Source organism: Puma concolor, chromosome C2 (assembly GCF_028749965.1).
Source record: "Puma concolor isolate L17-30 chromosome C2, mPumCon1.1.hap2, whole genome shotgun sequence".
Lineage (NCBI taxonomy): Eukaryota > Metazoa > Chordata > Mammalia > Carnivora > Felidae > Puma > Puma concolor.
In genome coordinates, this window is record NC_141675.1 from 15,945,722 (window position 1) to 15,967,950 (window position 22,229).

Genomic DNA, 22,229 nt, shown 5'->3' on the forward strand with positions numbered 1-22,229 from the left:
AGACGACAGGGGTGCCTGGGTGGCTCAGTCGGTTAAGTGTCCGACTTCAGCTCAGGTCATGATCTCATGGTTCTGGAGTTCGAGCCCTGCACCGGGCTCCGTGCTGACAGCTCAGAGCCTGGAGGCTGCTTGGGATTCTGTGTCTCCCTGTCTCTCTCTGCCTCTCCCCCACCCATGCTCTATCTCTGTCTCTGTCTCTGTCTCAAAAACAAATCAACATTAAAAAAAATTTTTTTTAAAGACTAGAAAACATTAAGAGAAGGATTTCTTGGTCTTTCTGCTTGCGATACCCCAGGGTGTTTACAATTATTTCAGATCAAGTCATTGAATGTCAACACAATAGCCCAATATAAAATGATGCTAAATCCATTTTAGATTATATTTATAAGCTCATGCTCTTTGACGGACAATCCTGATGGACAGAACTTGAAGCATGTTGACACTCAGGTCAAACCCTTTTCTCTTCACTGAGGAAGAAAATGAGACGAGTAGGTTGTGGGTTGAAGCACATAAGGACTGGTCAAGTTTGAGCTCCTTTCTAGAAAAGCTCGTTTGACGTACTTGTGGGACTTTGAGGTTATGAGGTCTCGTAGGTAGCTTATAAACCATTTAATCATCTAAAACTATTTATTATTACAGGTGACCCTTGAACAACACAGGGGCTAAGGGTACCAACCCTCTCCCGCCCCCACAGTTGAAAATCTGTGTATAACTTGGACTCTTCAAAAACTTTATGAATAGCCTACTGTTGACCACAACCCCCACTGAAAATATAAACAGTTGATTAAGACATATTTTGTATGTTTTATGTATTATATACTTTATTCTTATGGTAAAGTAAGCTAGAGGAAAAAATGGTAAGAAAATCGTAAGAAAAAGTACATCTACAGTACTGTATGGTATTTATTGAAAAAAAAAAAGCCCATGTATAAGTGGACCCATGCAGTTCAAACCCATCTTGTTCAAGGGTCAACTATATTATTTAATGACTGACAACCCCAGCATTAGGTTCTAGGGATTAAAAAAAGAACACGGGCCCTGCTTCCACAGAGAACCTACATTTTAATAGCAACCATTTCTGTGTAACTAATAAAATGCTTTTATTCTTTGAGAAATCTTGTTTTTAAATATATAATTCATTTGGAAATTTTAAACAGCATCCTATCCTTCTTTTTCTTTTTTAAGTCATCACCACACCCAATGTGGGGCTCAAACTCACAATCCCAAGACTGAGTCGCATGCTCTACTGACTGAGCCAGCCAGGCACCTCATCTTTTTTTAAATAAGAAAACAGGAATAGAAGTCAAGTGCTGCCACATTTACATAATTCCAACATTTTACTTTTGTTATTTTGATCTGGCTAAATTAGTCAAGAGCCTACATTTTATTTCAGTCCATTTAATTTCACCTTAATATTTTTCGCCTTCACGAGTAAATGTGTTTGCTTTTGTCCTATGACAATATGACAAAATATAGTTACCAAATATTCATAATTAACCTGTTGAACTGGATAGCACAACCTCCCACAGACTTCAGAAAGATCTCTATTAATTAACTTTGGGAGATGATGAAAGTCACAGCCACATTTCTGAGAGTGCCACATCATGAATCCACAAACTAACCCAACATAAACCTCTCTTGTAAACTGCAGAGTGTGCTTGCTTCAAAAATTCAGGAGGTTTAAATGTTTAAATGACTACTATTAAATCATTGAATTGACTTAGCCCCAAACCTCATCATCAACAAACCTATTTATTTCTTTGCTATTGCTTTATTATTATTTGTTATTTACAATCTGCACGAGGCCCAAAGATTGGGTCTCCTGTAGCTTGCCAGCTTTCCAATGTGGTGCACAATCCAGGGGTCATCTTCTAGAACACTTGAGATGTCTCTATTTTATTTTAAGAAAACGACCTAAGTTCCCACCCATATGGTATCTAACTACCTACGCCGGTATCTTCTTACATGACATAGACACAGTAGAGGGCAAAGTAGCCAGAGAGGAAGCAAGATAGAGAGGACAGCTTTTACTCCATCCTGTGCCAGAGAACAGCTCCCCTGGAATTCTGTCCTGTTTGTAGGCTGGGAATAGATGTGGAACAGGCAAGGACTCACTGGTAAGTGTCTGTATCCAATCCACAGGCCCCATTGCACTGTCCCATTTACTAAATGTCCTTAAAATTCTCCCTACACAGCTGAGAAAACCTTAATAGAACACATTTTCATAGTACCGTGGCTCAACTGTGGTGCCATTTTTTTTCTCCACTATCTACATAGTTTGCAATAACCTCTTGAATATCGTTGGGTTTTCATCTCGCACAAAGTGTATCTAAAGACACAGCAGTACAGTTACTGCTTGAAATGAAAACCTTAGCATAAGAGAAATAAAAGACTGCAGAAGCTAAGTTTTAGATACTTCATGTTCCCATTTTTTTAAGGATTATGATTTGTACCAAGAAAAAAAGAAAGCAATCTATGAACACTTTAATTTTTCTTGGTTTGACATTTGTGCAGAAAATACTGCTCACCACTGCAACGGACCTTCTTTGGGGCTATGCAAGTGCGATCTCTAAGATTCACTTTATGAGGCAACGTTTACATTCGCCGAGGCCAGAACTGGAATCTCAAATGCTATGAAGTTGGGTGTGGTGTGGGACTTTAGAACAGTGAGTAAACCTAGTCTGCCATCCAGCATTCTTATATCATGGGCAGCCTTGCTCTAACTCACAGTCATGTGGTGTAGTCGCCTTGGTGAAAGATGATAACAAGTATCGTTAACCTTCCAAAAAGTGGCCCCTACAAAAGGTACGCTATGAAGTTGTTTCTGAATTAAGATGTTCAAAAAAGACCCGGATGCATTCTATTCAAAATGGATTGATTTCAGAGACAAGGAGGGACTATCAAATATGGTGAGTGCAAAAATCTTAAGTAGTTACTAGAGTAGCTGCTACTGTAATTTGAGCCCCAGATTTGAGGCTGAGGTTTCAGTCTCTGATGGAAACTGGATAACCAATTTGAGATTTTATGTCTAACGATAAAAATGTGAATACCAACAGCCTGACCGGGTTGGAGGTTGGGAGCAGGGACTCAGTATGAACTGCCAGTCCAGTAAATGCACGCTAAATCTAACGTTCTTTTTCAAAAGGCAGGTGACCTTCCCAGGGTAACCACCCAAGTGAAGCGTCTTCTTCTTCTTTTTTAATTGTTTACGATTAGCTGAACATTGTGGGAAGATATTTCCATATACCTGTAATCACAACTAACTTTTATCAAACAGTTAAGAACTGACCCAGCAATTGAACAATGAAAATACTAAGAAATCAGGCTGAGAACTGCATGGCGTGTTGCAACCAACTTATCACCACCTCTCTCCTTCAAAATTGCTGACTGTGATTGCTAGGATAGCATATCATTAAAAGCTGTGTTCCCTCTTTCTTGATATGTCTTTGGCTCTGCCTTTTAACAAATCGAGATTATTCTCTTCAAAATGTATTTTGTCTTCCAAAAAATGTACTCAATTTTAAATTTAAGGGTTCCATTTAAAAAGACTGGCATTGCCATATCAATGTGTATGTATGTATTATATCTTTTTATATTCAATATTTTTCTTATAAATCCAAAAAATATATGCAGAGTGACACAGTTGTTTACCCAGACAGCAGGGTGTTTTCAGGGGATGAACATCTCAATTACTGGATAGCAATTTATTTCAAGTGGTTGAAACCTAGAGCTGGGGGGAAGGGGTGTGCCCAGAACACCATATGTTTGAAAAGTCTATAAAATGAGTTTCACAATGAACCATTGTTACTGTAGGGGCTTTCCAATTTTCTAGCAACAAAACAGATCTTGTGTTTAAAATCCACAACGTTTGGGGCGCCTGGGTGGCGCAGTCAGTTAAGCGTCCGACTTCAGCCAGGTCACGATCTCGCAGTCCGTGAGTTCGAGCCCTGCGTCAGGCTCTGGGCTGATGGCTCAGAGCCTGGAGCCTGTTTCCGATTCTGTGTCTCCCCCTCTCTCTGCCCCTCCCCTGTTCATGCTCTGTCTCTCTCTGTCCCAAAAATAAATAAACGTTGAAAAAAATAAAATAAAATCCACAACGTTTAGATCTTGTCCTTTCTGGGAGAGTTTTCTGTTAGGGAAGGATGTCAAGCTCAAGTTTGCAAATACAGAAGAAGGAACTCTAGGACAGAATTTGAACACCTAGAATGTGGTCCTGGTTAAAATAATCTGCTTCATGTCCCTGAACTTCAGTTTCCTCTATCGGTAAAATGGGGCTAGTTTTGATCCTTTAAATATAGACATTCTTTTCGTAAGATACACGAGAAAAGGACTATGTTCACTTCTCCCAATGCAGATTCCACTATGATGCACCTGCCATAGGATGCAATGAACATAGCCTGAAAGGATTGAAATGCCAGAATTCTCCTTGCTAGTTCTTTATATGTGCTGATAAAGACATTAATGGTTACTCAACTTTTATTATGCTCCAAGTACCACACTGAGCTCTTTATGTGAATTATTGCTTTCTATTTGCCTAATCTAATGAGGTAGTAGCTATGATTATCTCTATTTTATGCTTGGGGAAACTGAGACACAAAGAGGTCAAGTAACTTGCTCAAGGTGATACATTAGTAGGCTTGGGAATTCAATATCCAAGCTTGTTATCTCTTTGAATAATAAGGAAACAAATAAGAAACTAATGACTGTGCCTTCAGCTTTGTTAATAAAACTTTTGATTCCTGATATTTTTATAGCACTTGTGGTATTTCTTGAGATTCCCAGACAATCCTGGAATATCATGAGCTTTATTTGATAGCTTAAAACTCAGGAAGAAGAAATAATTTGCCCAAGGATCTAAGTGGAGCAGTGAACAAGAATTCGAGCCTTCAGAATACTAATATGACGACATTCCCCTGGATAGTTCACCATGACCTTCTATCAAAAAATGGGGTAGAAGGGAGGGCACAGGACTGCGAACTAAATCCCTTCAGTTATTTTGGGAAACACAGTACTAACATGTCTCTCCATATTCTATAAAACTGCTTCGCATCTCTCACTTGTGAAAGTCGAAGTGATGAAGTGATTTCTCTTTAGAACAGAGCATCCACCAGGAAATGTACCTCCTTTCCTAAACACCCTCACTTCTCCAGTGATGAAAGAAACAGACTAATTAACAGCACCCATAGGATAAAAACAAACAGGACAAAGGAGATAAATGATGAGAATGAGGTGCTAAGCTGATGGCAAAACTCCATCAGGTATAGAAAGGACAGAGTATTAATTCTAATCACCTAAAAGGAGAAGGCTAAGCAGGGTGGAGAGGAAGAAAGAGCATTTTATGAAGCTCAGGGAATGTGATTATATTTGGAATGTGCTAGAGTGGATGAGGAGGACTTGATTCTTCTCCTGGGGTGAGCACCCCCAAGTAACAGAACGGAACCCAAACGAACAACACTAAGCGAAACTAATGAGCTTGGAAGGGGCATCTGTGAGCACATCCTACTCATGGAAAATCCAAGAAATCACCTTTTGCTAGAGACTGTATAGCTTTAAGTCAGATTCAACTTTGGGGAAAGAAAAGTAATGAAGTGTGAAATAGTGTTTTCTTCAGAATGGCAAATAGGAAATCTTTATTTTCCAAATTACTGGGTTGCTCTCTTCAAATAGGGCAGATTTCACTAAGAGTAAATCTTAAAGAATAGGAATTAAGCAATTAGTGAAAGAAGGTTCATGACTCTTGGGGTTATCAAGGGTAAAATGGCAAAAGTCATCTCCTTATTTTACAAATGTTGGGTCACTAAAAATTTTCAGTGTACCATCAATGGTTGAGTCTTTTGACTCAACATGGCTTTGGACCTATCATTAAGTGTTGCATAAACAGTGTTTTGGACCTATCATTTTCAAATAACTAGACGATGGAGACATATCTGGGTTGCAGTTAAATCCTAAAGAAAATGGATTTGCTGTCTTTATAATCTATCTTGGGAATGCATAGAATAGGGGAGCTCTCTTTTTCCCTCCATAAGTGAATTGGAGAGCCTTTGTTCCAGAGGATGTGTTCTGGGAAATGACTCGACTTTTTGAAAGAATAGTAAGCAATCAGGTTTATTAATGTAACTGTGGAAGAAGGACCTTCCAAACTATGTGAGCAATTCGCTGCTTCTCATTGAAAGGAGCAAAGTAAGAAGAGTGAAGGCAAAGGAGGTATTCTGGAAGCATGTGGTTGGCATGGACTGAAGTATGATATGGTAGAAACAGTGATGGCTCCATAAGTCAGTCATCCCTCATCACAAACACAGGGACCCCTTTGGAACATCAGTACATCGGGGGACTACTATAAGATAGTTGAACTTATTTAATATTCATTGACTGAAAAAATAACCGACAGCAAGCTACTCTAAATTCAGTAGTGCTTTTGAATGAATTTGCATTTATTAATCTCAATGAATAGCATCTTTGTATGTTTACCCTATGGTCGAACGTGTGTGTGTGTGTGTGTGTGTGTGTGACATATTAATTTGTTCAATCTATTGATAATGTTTGATAAGCGTGCAGATTTGAGGACCCTTATAAGTAATTCGTGGCTCCCCAGGATTCTTCAGCTGCCAGATGGGAACTACTAAGCCCTTTCTCTTCTACTAAAGACTCCATGAACTAAAAATAGGCTTTTAGAAGGCATTCCAGCACGTTATCCTGCAAAAATTTGCAGTCTATCTGCATTGAAAAAGAGCCAGAGTATCAAACACTAAAATGGTAACAGTATTCATTGCTGGCTAGAATAGTTTAGGGAGGTTTATTTGGTTTTCTGTATTTTCCAAATTTTCAACAGTAATTATTTATTCCCTTTGTAGTAAAAACAAACAACAAAAAAGCCAAACAAAACTTAACAAAAGGTCCCCATGCCACGATTATCAGGAAGGCCCTACCTAGCAGTTCACTGTAAAGTTAAACACCCAGATTCTTGGAAAATGTCCCTAATAGCTGCTTCTACTCTTTCCTGAGGACCCATTCCTGCAAAGCAATGTGGGAAACTATGAGAATGTAAATGTGCATTCTACAACCATGACGTATCCCAAAAAACCAGGTTTCTGGCAAGAACAACTACATCTTCAGCACAAAAGAAATCCTGTTCTGCTTCTGTTTGACTTGGAGGAAAATTGCACAGCCTTCAAAGCTTTCTGATACTGCCTCCCCCTAACCTCTCTAGCTTAATGCTTAACCATGATGTTGAGTAACCAACTTTGGCTCTGTCATGGCATTTCAAAGCCATCTTGCTTACTAGTTCTTCAAAGAGTCTAGTTATTTCCCAGGACACATCCTCTGGAACAAAAGCTCTCCAATTTACTTATGGAGGGAAAAAGAGAGCTCCCCTATTCTATGCATTCCCAAGATAGATTATAAAGACAGCAAATCCATTTTCTTTAGGATTTAACTGCAACCCAGATATGTCTCCATCGTCTAGTTATTTGAAAATGATAGGTCCAAAACACTGTTTATGCAACAATTAATGATAGGTCCAAAGCAATGTTGAGTCAAAAGACTCAACCATTGATGGTGCACTGAAAATTGTTAGTAACCCAACGATCTGTGTCTGCATCTGCAGGAGGGATCATACAACATTGCTAACTGTGGTGGAGACCACTATTTATCTCCCAACTCCCAGTATCACCTTCTTCTTTGGTAAGAGACACTCAATTTTTGCTAGGTACATGACCACCCACAATAAAAATCATATACCCAGCCTCCCTTGTATTTAGGACTGTTCATGTGACTAAGTTTTGGGCAAGAAGATATGAAGAGAGAGTGTTGTGCTGTACTTCCAGAAATCTTCTTATAAGGGAGAAGGCACACCCTTTTCTTGCTCCATCCTACTACATGCAATGTGGATGTGATGAATAGTTTTACCAGCCTTTTGGGACCAGAAGAATCAGGCCACACTCTCGGGATGATAGAATAGTGAGCTGAAGGGGGGGTTATATCCCTGAGTGAATAATTTCTTTAGCTTTGATTCCAGTTCTGTATTGCCTACTCTGAATTGTTTCTAGGTGAGAAGATAATAAATGTGTGCCTTCTTTAAGTCGCTATATTTACTGGGCTTTGTTTTGTTTTTTGTTGTTTTTTTTTTTCAAATCTCTGTACTTGCAGCCAAACCTTATCTTGAAGGCTATATGAAGTTTTGTATGACAAGCAGACATTTTAACAGAATGCAGAATTAGAACACTTAATAAACTTAAGTTAGGTACTATGTGCAGTAGTGAATATCAAGTGTTAGTGATCCTTAAGAATTCACTCAGAAGGTTAGCATCCTCATCAAATCTCCCAGAGGCTGAAGGGTCATGGGAATGGATATTCTGGTGTAACCTAAGGCTTGTTTCTTTCTCTCAAAAGGGGGCCTTTAGAAACAGTGAAAACAAAATCACAGAGGCAACATTTCTAGAATTCAAGGAGCCCAGGCATTGGTACAAAACAGTTCATTCTTAGTTTCAATGTTGTTGCTGGCAAAAGTTCGTACTGATACCTCTCTTTTCAGCCGAAATCTCTATCTTTGATGAAAGTGTTACAGTTGATAAATGTCTATTAAAAATAGCAATTTCAATTCTACAAATACCTAACCAGTACTCTGCAAAACTGCCAAGATCACGAAAGACAAGGAAGATTGAGAAACTGTCATGGACCAGAGGAGATGATAAGGGTAGTTTGGATACTGAATTGGATCCTGGAAAAGAAAAGCACTGTGGTGACATCCAACTAAAGTCTGGAGTTTGGTTGATAGTGATGTGCCGATATTAAGAGTTTTCATTGTGACAAAGCAGACTAACATAAGATGTAAACAATAGGGGAAAGTGACTGAGGGCATACAAAGAACTCTCTGTTCTAGCTTTACTTTTTTTGTAAATAAAATTTTTAAATGTTATTTAAAAAATGGTAATATCTTTGGTAGATTTGTTGTGTTAATAGGTTATAAAACCATGGACTTGTAGAAGGGATCCAGCAAGTGATAATATCCTTCCTTCCAAGTAAACCCTTCATAAAATCCTTATCAACCACTTCATTATCAGACAAATTCTTTGATGTGTACTTCTGTCATGGCATAACTGAACAATCTATTCTCTTATTATGAACTTGCACAAATTTGAAGATGGTTATGGGTTTTTTTGTCCTTTTCTTCACCATCAATTAACTATTTGTCATCAGCTTTTCCTCTTACACTTCTTTCTTCCATGAAGTCATTTTTCTGGTCTTTCTAAGTTTTCCACATATGACTAAATTTCAGATTCAGATCATACTAAGTGCTCTCACAAAGGCATGCTGACAGTAAGCTTTCTAAGGGCAAAAGTCCTCCTTCTCTGTGGTTCCGTCTCTTCCCTTTACACAGAGTAGCTTCTCATTATGTTTCTATTAAGTTGACTTAAAGTAATGAACGAGGAGTATAGTGAAAGAACCATTTCATGATTCTTGAGTGACTTATCACCTTTGCAAAGATTCTAGCATGATGTCAGATTTAATTACAACACTAAACTTTTAGCTCTCGCATATTTATTTCAAAGCACCAGGTTAGATAGATTTTCCACTACATCATGAGCTACTCTTGTGAACATCAGATGCCTCTGGGAGCTCCATGAACTTTTTCTAACAGCCCAGGATAAAAACTGTGGAAGGAAATCCTCTTTGAGTAAAATAAAATCATACCTAAGGTTTGACCAAAATTCTCACAATTGCCAAGATTCCTCACTTATTTCCAAAGAGCATCTAGAAAATCCACAAACTAAGCTCTAATTTTTGTTTTTGTTTAATTCTAGGTCCTTTCTTGTTGAGTTAGCCTATTTTACTGTCTGGTTGTTTATTTCTTAATGCTACACTTTTTTCTTACACTATATTTTTAGTTTGTTGCCTCAACTCTTTTCTATATTACTACACTCTACTCTTTTCTGATTAGATAATGACATTTTGAAGTTTGTTTTGGTACATTAAGATAAAAGAGAACATACAAAGAAGTCAGCTGGGAAGAAAAACATATCAGCAAGACAACATCCAATGGTGCTTCCAGGAAGTACTTTTGGCAGAACTTAATGAGGACAAGAAGAGAACCAACGATAAGAAGAAGAAATAGTTTAGTGAAAGTGTGATCGTCAATTACCGCAAAGTGAAATTTGATTTAGAAGTTAAGTACTCACATAAGTCGTCCTTCAAATTGGGATCTGGCCTTCGAGTACAAATGGGGCCAGCAGCCCTCTGCCCCGGACAGCTCAAATCGTCTTGGGCATTAGTCTGGGCTCAATCCCTGAAAGGAGATGCTGTTGAAGCAATATCCTTATTCCCTTGGATCCCTTGATGATTCTGGTATGTCTTCGTTGCTAGCAGCCTATATATCCACGCCCTTATTGTAGGATGACCCTCACGCTGCTGTAACTTGCTTTGCTTAAACCAGTGCTTCTCAAAATACGGTCTGCAAATCAGAAACATCAGCACCACCTGGGAACTTGTTGAAACTGCAAATTCTTGAGCCCAACTGCAGACCCACCGAATCAGCAACTCTAGGGGTAGGGCTCAACAATCTGTATTTTAACAAGCCCTTTAGGTGACTCTGACACGTGAGCAGTTTTGAGCTCCACTGACTTATATACATAGAAAGTCAAGTGACTGGGACTTTATTTTTGGGGGGAGAGGCAGTACCTGGCCAATGTTGATAGACGTGAGTGTATCGAAACCCCAGGTGCCCCACTTCTGGTGGGGACAAATCACAGGTGGGACCTAAACTGTCTCCAGAACTCTCTTGTAGAACTGAGCCAAAATTACCTTCTGTGGGACTCTCCTGAGAGCAGCCCATACTTGACCTCTTTACCTTTATATCCCTGCCTCACTGCCCTACTCCTTTACTACTTTTTCCTGGGACCAGTACCTAATAAATCATTTTCACATGAGCCTTCAGCTCAGCATCTGCTCCTAGGGAACTACACAAAAAATACGTCCTTCAGTGAAAAAAAAAAAAATCCACCTTCGTTGGTTATAGCCTGGTGACCCAGCATTACATTATCAGTTGTTACTAGACTCCGGGCACCGTATTACAGAATGGGGACAACACGAAAAATAGGAGTCTTTCTGCCCTTAGAGAACTTAGGGCTAGCGGCAATAGTGGTGGGAAGCAGACACAAGAATAGATATTGTCAGTATAACAATAGTGAAATTCTCAACAGTGCTAGGAAAACATTTCCCCCCAAATTCCTGAAAGGGGCAATAAGCCAAGCTAGCTGCTCAAGTGCGGATGAGGTTTAGCGAGTCAGGATAGGGAAAGTGAACAAAATATTCCAGCCCAAACCATGGACCAAAACACGAAAGCGAGCAACAGAGAAAAAAGTCATAATTTGGTGTTTGTGTGGTGTCAAGTTCAAATTGGAAAGGGGCAGGTGATGAAGCTGAAAAAAATATGAAAGCATTGGAAGCACAGGAAGACACGTCCGTGCCCTGTAAAGTAGCATGGCCTTTTTCTGTATCTGCTGATGGCTCTTAAGCATGAGAGTAACTCTGTCAGAAGTGCATAGGAAGATCCTTCTGGCTGAATTAAGAGGGATGATCCTACCATCAGGCAGACCAAGTCAAAGACTCCAGGGATAGTTCAGGCAAGACATACCAGGGGCCCGAGCTAGAGGAGGATCTGTTAACACACGAAATATTTAGGGGGGTGAAAGTGACAAGAGTTTGACTGTATAAATGTACTGAATGACAGGGAAGAACGAGGCAAGGACAAATCCAGGTTTCTGGCTTAAGTGATGCAATTAACTTAGAGTCCTAATCATTTCCATTTTGTCAGTTCAGAATGAGGACTAAAACAGTCCTGCTGAGAACTGCTCCCCCACCTTAGGAAAGCAAGACACAACTAATATTCTACATCAACACAGTTGACGGAAAACTTCATTGGTGCCGACAGACACAAGGCGGCTCTGATTAGCACAGATACAGAATTGCCTAATCAACAAAAACACCAGGCACAATTAATACACAGGCCCTTTCAGTTAAATGCAATTTAGGCATGATTACTTAAATGGAAAGTTTATGAAATTATCCAGTATTTCGTCAGTAATTAATAAAATTCTAAGCCTTGAGAGAATCAGACGTAGAGCCATGTACAAGTTTACTAGAGAACGAACAGTGAAGTAAAGATGTTTGTGTTGGGGTGCAGGGAGCAAATACGTAGTCACTGTAAGCGGTCAGCAAGGCAACCTGCAAAATGAAACCCTCGAATTACTATTTGGACAGGAGCAAGCACAGCACCTAACTCTGGTGCATAAATATTACCATTAAATGTGCCTCTTTTCTCAAAGCCAGAGCTTGCCACCTGCATAAAGGGAGGAATTTGTAGAAATGACTTGGAGGAGGGTTTACTGGTGCCCACAATACAACCCAGTCTAGCTCCATCCTCTTGCACACGATGCACTGGGAGCAAAAGTGACCGAATGGCAAAGCCAGCACAAGACCTTGGCACCCCTTCTGTCCAAGTGTTCGAGCTCTTAGAAAGGCCCCCTGAGTAATACACATGCACGTATTCACATCTCTCCTTCCTTTCTGCTCTCTTTGACTTCAACTCCTTGGTATCCAAAATGAGGAGAAATAGCAATAGGAAAGACCAGTGTCAGGTTTCCCTGAAAATAATGGCGATGTCAATTGGCCTCATCATCCCACCATCAATCTGAGAATAGACCTCCTTTAAAGAAGCGACTGGGTCGGGGAGAGCAAGAGGCAATGGTGGGAATCAACTGATATTCGTACAACCAAAATAGCTGCCTTCTTTCCAAGAAATTTATAGGCAAAGACCCCAATCCCAATTTGAATAGAGCGGAGATATCTGTCTATCTGTCTGTCTTAAGGCAAGCAGGAAACAGCAGCTACAGCAGAATTGAGAAGCTGCATGGCACAGAGATTTCAGAGGAGGGTCTGGGGTTGCCAGAACAGTAGGAGAAAGTTAGGGGTGAAGGGGGGCCTTTTAAGGGGACATAGTGGTAGAAACTATTTATTACTCAGTACTAATGCATGTCACTATTTCAATGACTGGTGTGCTGGTACCATGCGGATCAGAAGAGTATCAGTCCTAACAAACAAGAATATTGTTCTTTTATTAAACTCTCTAAATCCCCAAATGTGAAGCACAGGTAGGGTATGGCAGAGAGTTTAAGGACAGTAATGAATTGAATTAACTATAATGATCAAGGGAGAAAAAAGATAAGGCAGGGTAGCTTTAACAGTTAGAAGAAATGACTTAAATTATCTAACTCAAGGGAAGGATAAAGAAGGGCTTTGACGAAAAGATCTGAAATGCATATTCCTTTAAAGGTGAAGTTAATGTGATTGGTTTTCTGGGATAGATAAGGGAATGCTGGGGTGATAGGTTAAGGACAGCAGCATTTCTCAAAGGAGCCTCAGGAGCCTTGGGTAATTACTAGAAGGCTCTGAGGGGTCACAGAGTTCAGAACCTATAACCCTGAGAACACGGTTATCTGAGCAAGATGAGTGACCCCTATCCATTCCAGACCTTTCTGTACCTTCCTGACCTTCCAGCCTTTAAAAGACATGGCGATGTCAGAGACTGACTTGGTCTTTGATCTTGAGCTGGGGGACTCTACAAAACATCAGGAAATACAGTGGGAGAAATTGATGGCAGTTGCACGAACCAACTTCCAACTCTAATGACTTGACATATTTGGCATGTGCGGGAGACATGTGACCATTGTCACAAATGCTGCAACATCAGTATGACAGCTAAGAACTGGGAAAGCATGTGTTTTACTCTACAAACTTGGCCTGAAAACTGACAACACAGCCATTCAATATGATGGTACACAGTCATTAAAATGATCTTTATAAAGACATTGTAATAATAATGTTTTTTAACATGCATAATGAAAAGGGAGGATATAAAATTACCTGTACAGTATGATTGCAACTAACAACAAACACCTAAAGTCATTAAAAAACCCCCAAAATATTAACAATCTTTGGGTTGGGGATTGAGATTTTGAGTGGCATTTCTTCATCCTCTGAGCTGCCAGCACAGAGCCCAATGAGGGGCTTGAACCCATGAACCGTGAGATCATGACCTGAGCTGAAATGAAGGGGTTTCTCTTAAAGATGCACATATTTCTGGGATGGCATTTCTATGGACTGGTTTGAAAGGCATTCCTAATTCATTCAGGGTGTTTTTGAAATCGTTCAAATGTCTAACACAAGTTATCGCAGCCATTAGGGTCCCACATGGATTAATAGTAAGTCAAAGATAAAATTATCTCAAAACTTGTCTTCACAAGTTTTATCATTTTTTAAAGAAATACATGATATTCCACACAACACATTAGTGTGGTCGCCACCACAACCCCTGAGGTGGAAACTATTACCACTCCACATAAGGGGGAGGCGGAGGCTTAGGCAAGATGAGTTAACTCACTCAGGGCCATGCAGCTAGGAAAGGAAAAAAGCAGGATCTAAACTGGGTGCTCTCTGACCTCAAGCCCTATATCTTTGACCATATCCTACACTGTCTGTATTTTTTGACTCCAGAAATACATACCTAGATAGCTTGGAAGCCAATAGTCCTCACAGACCGTCTTTCTTTGTCACTGTTTGCTCTAAAACAATACCAGAGAAAGCAAGCCATGTTCGGGAGCACACATACACATAGTAACTACTGGAGTTCAGGAACTACGGGCCACTTCTGAAATCTAAATGAACCCTATCTTAGAAGCTACACTTACAGGAAAACGATGATGTCGTTGTCTGATGGCTCTCCTTTGATGAAATCAGCTTCAAAATGTTACCTCCTTGCACACATAAAATTCACTCTGTGAATTTGTTCTGTTTCAAATTTGCTAATTTATTTAAGAGAGCTAATCGTATCTAACACTAACATTTACTCTGAAAGACTTGGCATGAGCTGCTGCCCAAAAGGAAACAATTCTTATCTGGAGAAATTGAATGAAATAGAATAACATTCTGGTTTAAAATTCACTTGCTTCAATTCCCTGACTTTCTGACCGAAACAAGCAAACAAACAAACAAAAAACAAAGAAAAAATTAATCTCTAATCATAATTTGTATAGTTTAATGATCAGGAGGCACCTCCATCACACTCATCCAGGAACCAGAGACATCGAAATCCTGGCCCCAGCAAACAAGCAAAGCCCCTGTGATCTTTCCTCCTGCCAATTCATATTCTCAAGTCCCCTGAATTCTTGGGCAGAGGAGAGATGCAGTAATACAATTATGACCCAAGTCCTATCTTACCTCTCACTAAAACTTAGAGGGACAGAAATGGGTGCAGCTGGAACGTTAAAACTCTAAGTGACGGCTTTTGCAGAATGAGAAATATGCTGGCGCGAGACAAGGCAACAAGAAAAATCACGGGCTGAGTCTGAGTGCAAAAATCTCTGGTGAAATGGATTTCATCACAAAACACCTTTCCAAATGAAGAGCTAAATGCTAGAGGCCTCAGAGAATCATTTCAATCCAGATGGGCTAACACTTCAGAGAAGAACCTGTAGGGAATATTTCACAAAATAGGAATGAATGAAATCAGCTGATGGGGCTTCTACTGGTTTTTAGCCTCTGCAGAACATTCTATTTTCAGAAAACCTAAAGAAAGCAAATCCAAAAAGACTTTTTTTTGTTGTTTTCTGTTTAAGTGTCCAGGCAAAACTAGTTCTTTCTGAGGAAGCAGCAAAAATATAAAAATAGAGACTCAGGAAACATAAGTTGGGTCTTTACCCGATGCTATTTAAAATATATACCAATGATAACTGAATGTGTCCATCTGACCTTTGAATCTGTCTATACAGCAGTATATAATGTATATAATTTCAGTGCATTATCTGATCTCAACGTCCCAAGAATCCCGAGAGGTTGCAGGACAGCACTGGGCTCATTTCACAGGTGATGAAACTGACACAGAGAGACTAGAGGACTTCTCAAAGGACAGATGCAAATGGCAGAATCTGAACTTGAACCCCCACATCCTTGGTGTATGTGAGCCCAGGACGAGCATGATGAGAGAGTACGCTCGGCAGCCAGCCTGCTCAGATTCAAAATCTGAGCTCTGTTGAACTGGAGAATGTGCTTAATCTCTCTGTGACTCAATTTCTTTATCTATAAAAAGGAGACAAGGACAGGACTGTTGTGAGGATAAAATGAGTTAATATGAGCAAAGCGCCTGGACCCCGTGAGCACTATACTTGTGGCTGTTATCATTAACTATGTACAGATATTTGGCCCCACCTCCCCTTTTAGACATAAAAATGTACTTATGAAGGTATGCCTCCAATATTTATATCTGGGTATCTCCAAACTCCCAATGTACTATGCAAAATCATTAGCAAGTTAGCATCTGATCCCAAGCCAGATCCCTAATTTTCTATGATCCCGATATTCACCCCTGCTCTCATAGTTCACCATCCCTTCTGTTGGGTAATCGGTTGCAGTCAGCTCATAGCACCGCTCAGATGGAATGGGATCTGTTATCTTCCTGTTCACCGTCCGTGTAGATGCAACCTTAGCACTGGAGTGGCCTGAATTGCACAAACTCGTTTGGACCCAGAAGGGGCACTTTATAAAATACTGTAGATTAAAAAAACGTAAAAGATCCCACTTGCCTCCTGATTGCAATTTTTTTAGCTACTTTCACAATCGCAGCCTGGTTATTACTCCTTATCACAGAGACCACATCATCTGAAAATATTTTGTATAAAGAACGAGGCCTTGCAGCACCTACCGGTTTGGCCATCTTTTAATCACCCTAAATTTCAACTCCCAGAAATTGAGTGTTGGAGAAAAAAATTCCTTGGAGAGCTCATTGTCATTTGCTATTTCTGATGAATGCCCATTATTCCCTTTAAATTTTAATACATTCAGAGGAAATAACCATATTGTATGGGCTAATGAAATGTGCTACATGAGCAACATACTTTGAAAAAGCTGACGCTTGGAGTTTGCTTTTGGAATTATCATAACTTAATTTGACAGAGGTTTAAGAAACAGATAATAATAGTTGTATGCATTAAATATTAATGAGATGCTATGGGGTGTTCCTAGCTTGCAGCTGGTCAGTGAAAATGCTCCATAAATGTTCATTCCTTCCCCTTCACTGCCCCCCATCCAAAAAAAAAAAAAAAAAAGGCTTGGTAAGAATGGTCTCAGCCTCATCAACTCCCCCACGCTCCTCAAAATGTGGTAGCTCAACCAGCAGCATTCCTGGGGAGCTTTCTAGAAATGCCAAATCCCAGGCCCCATTTCACACCCACTGCATCAGAATCTGCAGCGTAAGGCGATCCCAGGCGAGGGGCTCTGTTGGTGAAGCATCCGACTCTTGGTTTCGTCTCAGGTCATGATCTCGTGGTTCGTGAGATCAGATCGAGCCCCGTGTTGGGCTCTGTGCTGACAACATGGAGCCTGCTCGGGATTCTGTTTCTTCTCTCTCTCTGCCCCCCACCTCCACCCCCATGTGCTCTCTCTTTCTCTCTCAAAATAAATAAATAAGCTTGAAAATAAAAAACAAAAAAAAAAAAACGATGATCCCAGCTCGTTCCCGTGCACGTGAAAGTCTGAGAAGCACAGGGCTACCTCTCTGCAGGACCTTTGTTTGCAATTGTCTCTCTTACTGGAGGGCCCACTCAAGGCATGACACTTTGGTAGCTGTTCAGTGGGCAGGTAAAGTCAAGATTAGCCTAAATTTGATAGTCAGTACTACGATCCACCTCAGCAACCATTCTAGAACTAAAGGCAGCCAATCTCCCAGATTTTCTCTAATGTCCCTTGTTATTTACTTATGAAAGCTTGAAAAAGCAGATGCGGCCTCACCTGCAACAACCCAGAACAACAAAAGAGTGAGTCATCCCACTTTCACAACTCATAGCTGGGTGAGCCCAGGAATGAATGAAAGGCCAGGCAACCTCTTCGAGACTCAGCTCAGAAAGCAACCTCTCACAGAATGAACTCGGTGGCTGGAATTAAGACGTTTCAAGAGATTCCAACAAGAAAAAAGAATTGGAAAAGGAAAATAACGTAATGAATCACTCTGATTTTGGCAATACTCAATGTAGGAAAGAAAGTCTGAGTCTGTTTAAGTGACTAACACCATCAATTCAGAAAAATGATTTAGCAAATAAGAAAGTTGGAATGTGATCACTTAGGATAAGACACCCTCAAAGAGAGAAATGGGACCTGAATGAGCCCCCCGTTACATCCCAGGGGAGTCAGTCACGAACTACTCTTGTACCAGCCCCCTAGTCACTCTGTCTTTGGCCAGCAAGTATATTTTAAAATTGAAGGTAACTCAAGGGTGCCTCGGTGTCTCAGTCGGTTAAGCGTCCAACTCTGAGTTTCAGCTCTGGTCATGACCTCATGATTTTGTGAGTTCGAGCCCCGCGTCAGGCTCTGTGCTGACAGGGTGGGGCCTGCTTGGGATTCTCTCTTTCTCTCCCTCTCTCTCTCCCCCTCCCTTTCTCATGCTGTCTCTGTCTCCCTCAAAATAAATAAGTAAATAAATAACTTGAAAAAAATTAAACTTGAAAGTAATTCAGTAAGCAACAGTTGGACAGCAACTGCATACCTGGAACGTATGAATACCTGGTGAGGATTCCAAACATGGAGGTGATGCAGGGTGTTCGCTCAGGAGCCTATAGTTACGGTGTGTGTTGAGAGTGAACATCTATTTCAATCTTTAGAAAAAAAAACATTTTCACGCGTAAAGGCTCTACTTCAGCCAGGGGGGAAGGGCAAAGCACGGAGCATGGGGTTCAGAAAGCAACTCCCCAGGTAATAGGCCCTTAAGCAAAAGTCCCCGATGATACCAAAAGACAAAACGTTAAATGCTTTAATTATCTCCTTGACATTGAATGGTTTCTCCAACACTTTTTCATAGCCGATTCATTTGTATATGTTCGGGAAGCCTACAAAGAAGGTAAGGAGGTGCTTTTCCTCCTAACTTAACAGAAAAGGCCTTGCAGCTCACAGCTCAAATGAGTGAGTCATGCTTACATAGCTAGGAAGTGGCAGAAAAAAGAATGTGAACTTGGATTCCATATCTCAGTCTAGGTCTTTGCCTATTATTCCTTGTTAAGTTGCATACAAAGCATACGCACATACCTTATTTCACCTTAATTTTGATCTTAAATTACCCTGTGGAGTGGAAAAGCTGCAAGGGCGATTGATTCTGATTTTCAAATGAGAAACTTGCCAAGTGGCTATTAGTAATGGGTCGTCAGGAAATGTCTGGGTTCCTAGACTGGGGAAGCTTTCCTCTGCTCCCCTGATGTGAGTATTCGGGACAATTCATTTCCTCCTCTTCTTGGAAACCTAGCTTGACGATATTTCACAGGCTTCCCTGACATTAGGGTATCCGTGTGACTGAATTCTGGCCAATGGAATGGGTGTGCAAGGAACATACACCTCTTGTAAGGCCTGGCCTATGAAAGTATACCATGTACATTCCTCTAAACCTCTTTGCTCCTGGCTGACTGCAATGGCAAACAACGACAACCATGGAAGCCACGCATGGTGATAACAGAGCCGCGGACAGCTGAGGTCCCTGAATGGCTACATGGAGCAAAGTCACCTCTCCCTCCCACCTTACCATCAACTTCAAACTGCCCCGGAAACTATTTGACTAAGAAATAAAACTTTTGGGGGCACCTGGGTGGTTCGGTCAGTCAAGCGTCCGACTTCGGCCCAGGTCATGATCTCACAGTCCGTGGGTTTAAGCCCCACGTTGGGCTCTATGCTGACAGCCTGGAGCCTGTTTCAGATTCTGTGTCTCCCTCTCTCTCTCTCTCTGCCCCTCCCTCACTGTCTCTCTCTCTTTCTCTCTCTCTCTCTCTCTCTCTCTGTCAAAAATAAAGAAACATTAAAAAATTAAAAAAAAAGAAATAAAACTTTTGTTGTGTTGAGTCATGACATGATTGGGTCAATTTGTTTAAGTAGTTAGAGGATCCTGGCTATGATACACAACCAGCCTCCCTGCCTGCCAGCTCATTTGGGGTAACAGCAGCAGCGACGTGAGTCTTGCTCTGTTTCACAGAGACTGTCAAATCCCTCCCTGTGGTGATTGTTCACTGTGCTCGTAAGTCATTGAGCCAACTGGAGGCAGTGTAGAGAAGCAGATGAGATTAACTCTGTGAACAGACCTCAGTCTGGAGTCTAGCTCCGTCATTCCTCAGCTACGCAAACTCCGGCTGGTCCCTTAGTTTCGGAGTCTTGGTTTCCTCATCTATAAAAAGGTGATGATAAACAAGAGTAATGTTCTGGTGAACGTTAAGCCACGTCACAATGTATGTGACAGGCATGGCACAGGCCCTGGCCCGTAAAGGACGTCTAGTAACCAGCAGGCATTAGTGATCTTTAGCATGTGCACCGTGGGCTTTTCTGTCACCACAACACAACTAGAATGGTGGCTGAAGGTAATACGGGCAATTGGTAATAGAAAATCAGAGACGTGAGCTCTCCTTCAACTTGGCATTCCAAGGAGGAGACAGCCGCAGAGGACAGTTACTTGACAACGAAAAAGATGCAGGTTAGGTGCTGTCGATGCAAACAGGGCAGATGAATCAGTGACATGAACAGAAGCGGGTTTGTCTCCAGCACTACTGGGTTTTACTCATAATCCTAGTCCTACCTGTCGAGTAAGATCTATTTATCAGCAGAAGGCCTTAGTCATGCAATTGTAGCAGGCTCCAGATTGGATTTTACTAATAGTCTACATAAACAAAGCAGCATGTAACTCAAGATAAGGACATTATTATGTGTCTCAAAGGCTTTAAGAGAACTCCAGAGGGTTAGTAAGAATTACATTTCCTTCTCCATTGGTCACTGGCTTTAAAGATAGGGTCGTAATGTTTGCTCTGTGACTGCAGGCTTATTTCCCTCATTACTTTCTTTGCCCAGCAGTTTCGAAACTACTTTGGAAAGTTTCCATTTACCATAGTGCTTCGTGAATACAAAACACAGACACATATATGGACACCACGGTGTTCTCTCGGCTTCATATCTAATCAGCCCCTCACCAAAATAAAATGTGCCCACATACAACTACAGCCAGGCAGCACACTATTTTCAAATTTCGTGACACTCCAAATTCTCATGATTCTCTTATTTGGTATTGTGTTTTAAAGACAACAATCACTAAATCCAACTGTATTTAGTTACAGTGTGTGTTACCAGTTAGGTTCATACACACCGAGAGCAAGTACATTCTTCCTGGGATTATCAAACCATCAGGAGCTGCCTTTTCTGCAAGCAAAATAAAAGGGGATGATTAGATCTGAAGGAACTCTCAAAGATTCGCTGTCCTGATCTTTACCATCTTTCTCAGCCACATCCCTTGTAGGTATTTTGGCATTCGAGCTGACACACGGCAGGCAGACTGGAGCTGCATTCTCTGGGGGCAACACTGACAAAATGCCCATCACCCTCATGCAGAGCCAACGGGGGCCACTGGCCAAAGACCGGTGCGTCTGCCTCTGAGCGGTCTCATTTCCATTCCATCTTCTCCAGACTCATGGCCACTGCCCTGCTTGGTGCCGTTCTGTCTTTCACACCCCTTGCAAACCTTCCCTTTTCACCAAGAGGCCGGGCCTCGAAGTCGGACTCCTCGGTGGGTGAGAGTATCTATCAAGAAATGCCTTTGTTTTAGTCCTTTAGTTCTGTCTTAGTTCCTAAGGTTAAGCTTCCATTCATGAAAAGTGCTACTAGTTTTCCATTAAGGGAGTTGTGTAAGTATGGATGGAGATCCACATACATATGTATTCTTTGTAGATAATCTAAGTAAAGTAAGTCCATTTAAAGAAAAGTATTAGGAAATTGTGCGCAAAAATCACGAAGATGCCAGCTAATGACTAAAGTTGGGAGACGTCACTTAAAGGCCACACGAGCCTCCAAATGTGATGCAGAGTTAGAGTTTCTGCTTTCCCGTACACACTTTGTATACACCGGGGCTTTGTTCATTAAACACAAACAAACAAACAAACAAAAATAAAACATCTGCAAAGAGGAGTCGGAGAGGCCGCCGGGAGCCTCTTTAACATGCACAGTGAGCAGTTTTAGGAAGCAGCCTTTTGGAGATGAATGTGTCCGGAAGTGTGCCCTTTTGTTTCTTTCTCAGCTGAAACACAGTGGCCGGAAAGCAAGCTGCATTTGCCCGGGCTCGTGCTCCACGGTGCACCGCCTCTCATGACACCGAGGTGGCAGCCCTTCTTCAA

At 41.0% G+C, this 22,229-nt stretch overlaps 1 protein-coding gene across 5 annotated transcripts in view; it reads right to left on the bottom strand.

Annotated features, from left to right (window-relative positions):
• Positions 1-22,229, bottom strand: part of LRRC3B (leucine rich repeat containing 3B) — a 92,733-nt gene that overhangs the window by 37,255 nt on the left and 33,249 nt on the right. The window contains exon 2 of one of the 5 annotated variants that reach the window (XM_086674179.1): positions 21,222-21,261. The exons of the other annotated variants lie outside the window; for them this stretch is intronic. The gene's annotated coding sequence lies outside the window, so the exon portion shown is untranslated. The remainder of the gene's footprint in view (positions 1-21,221; positions 21,262-22,229) is intronic. 5 annotated transcript variants of the gene reach the window in all.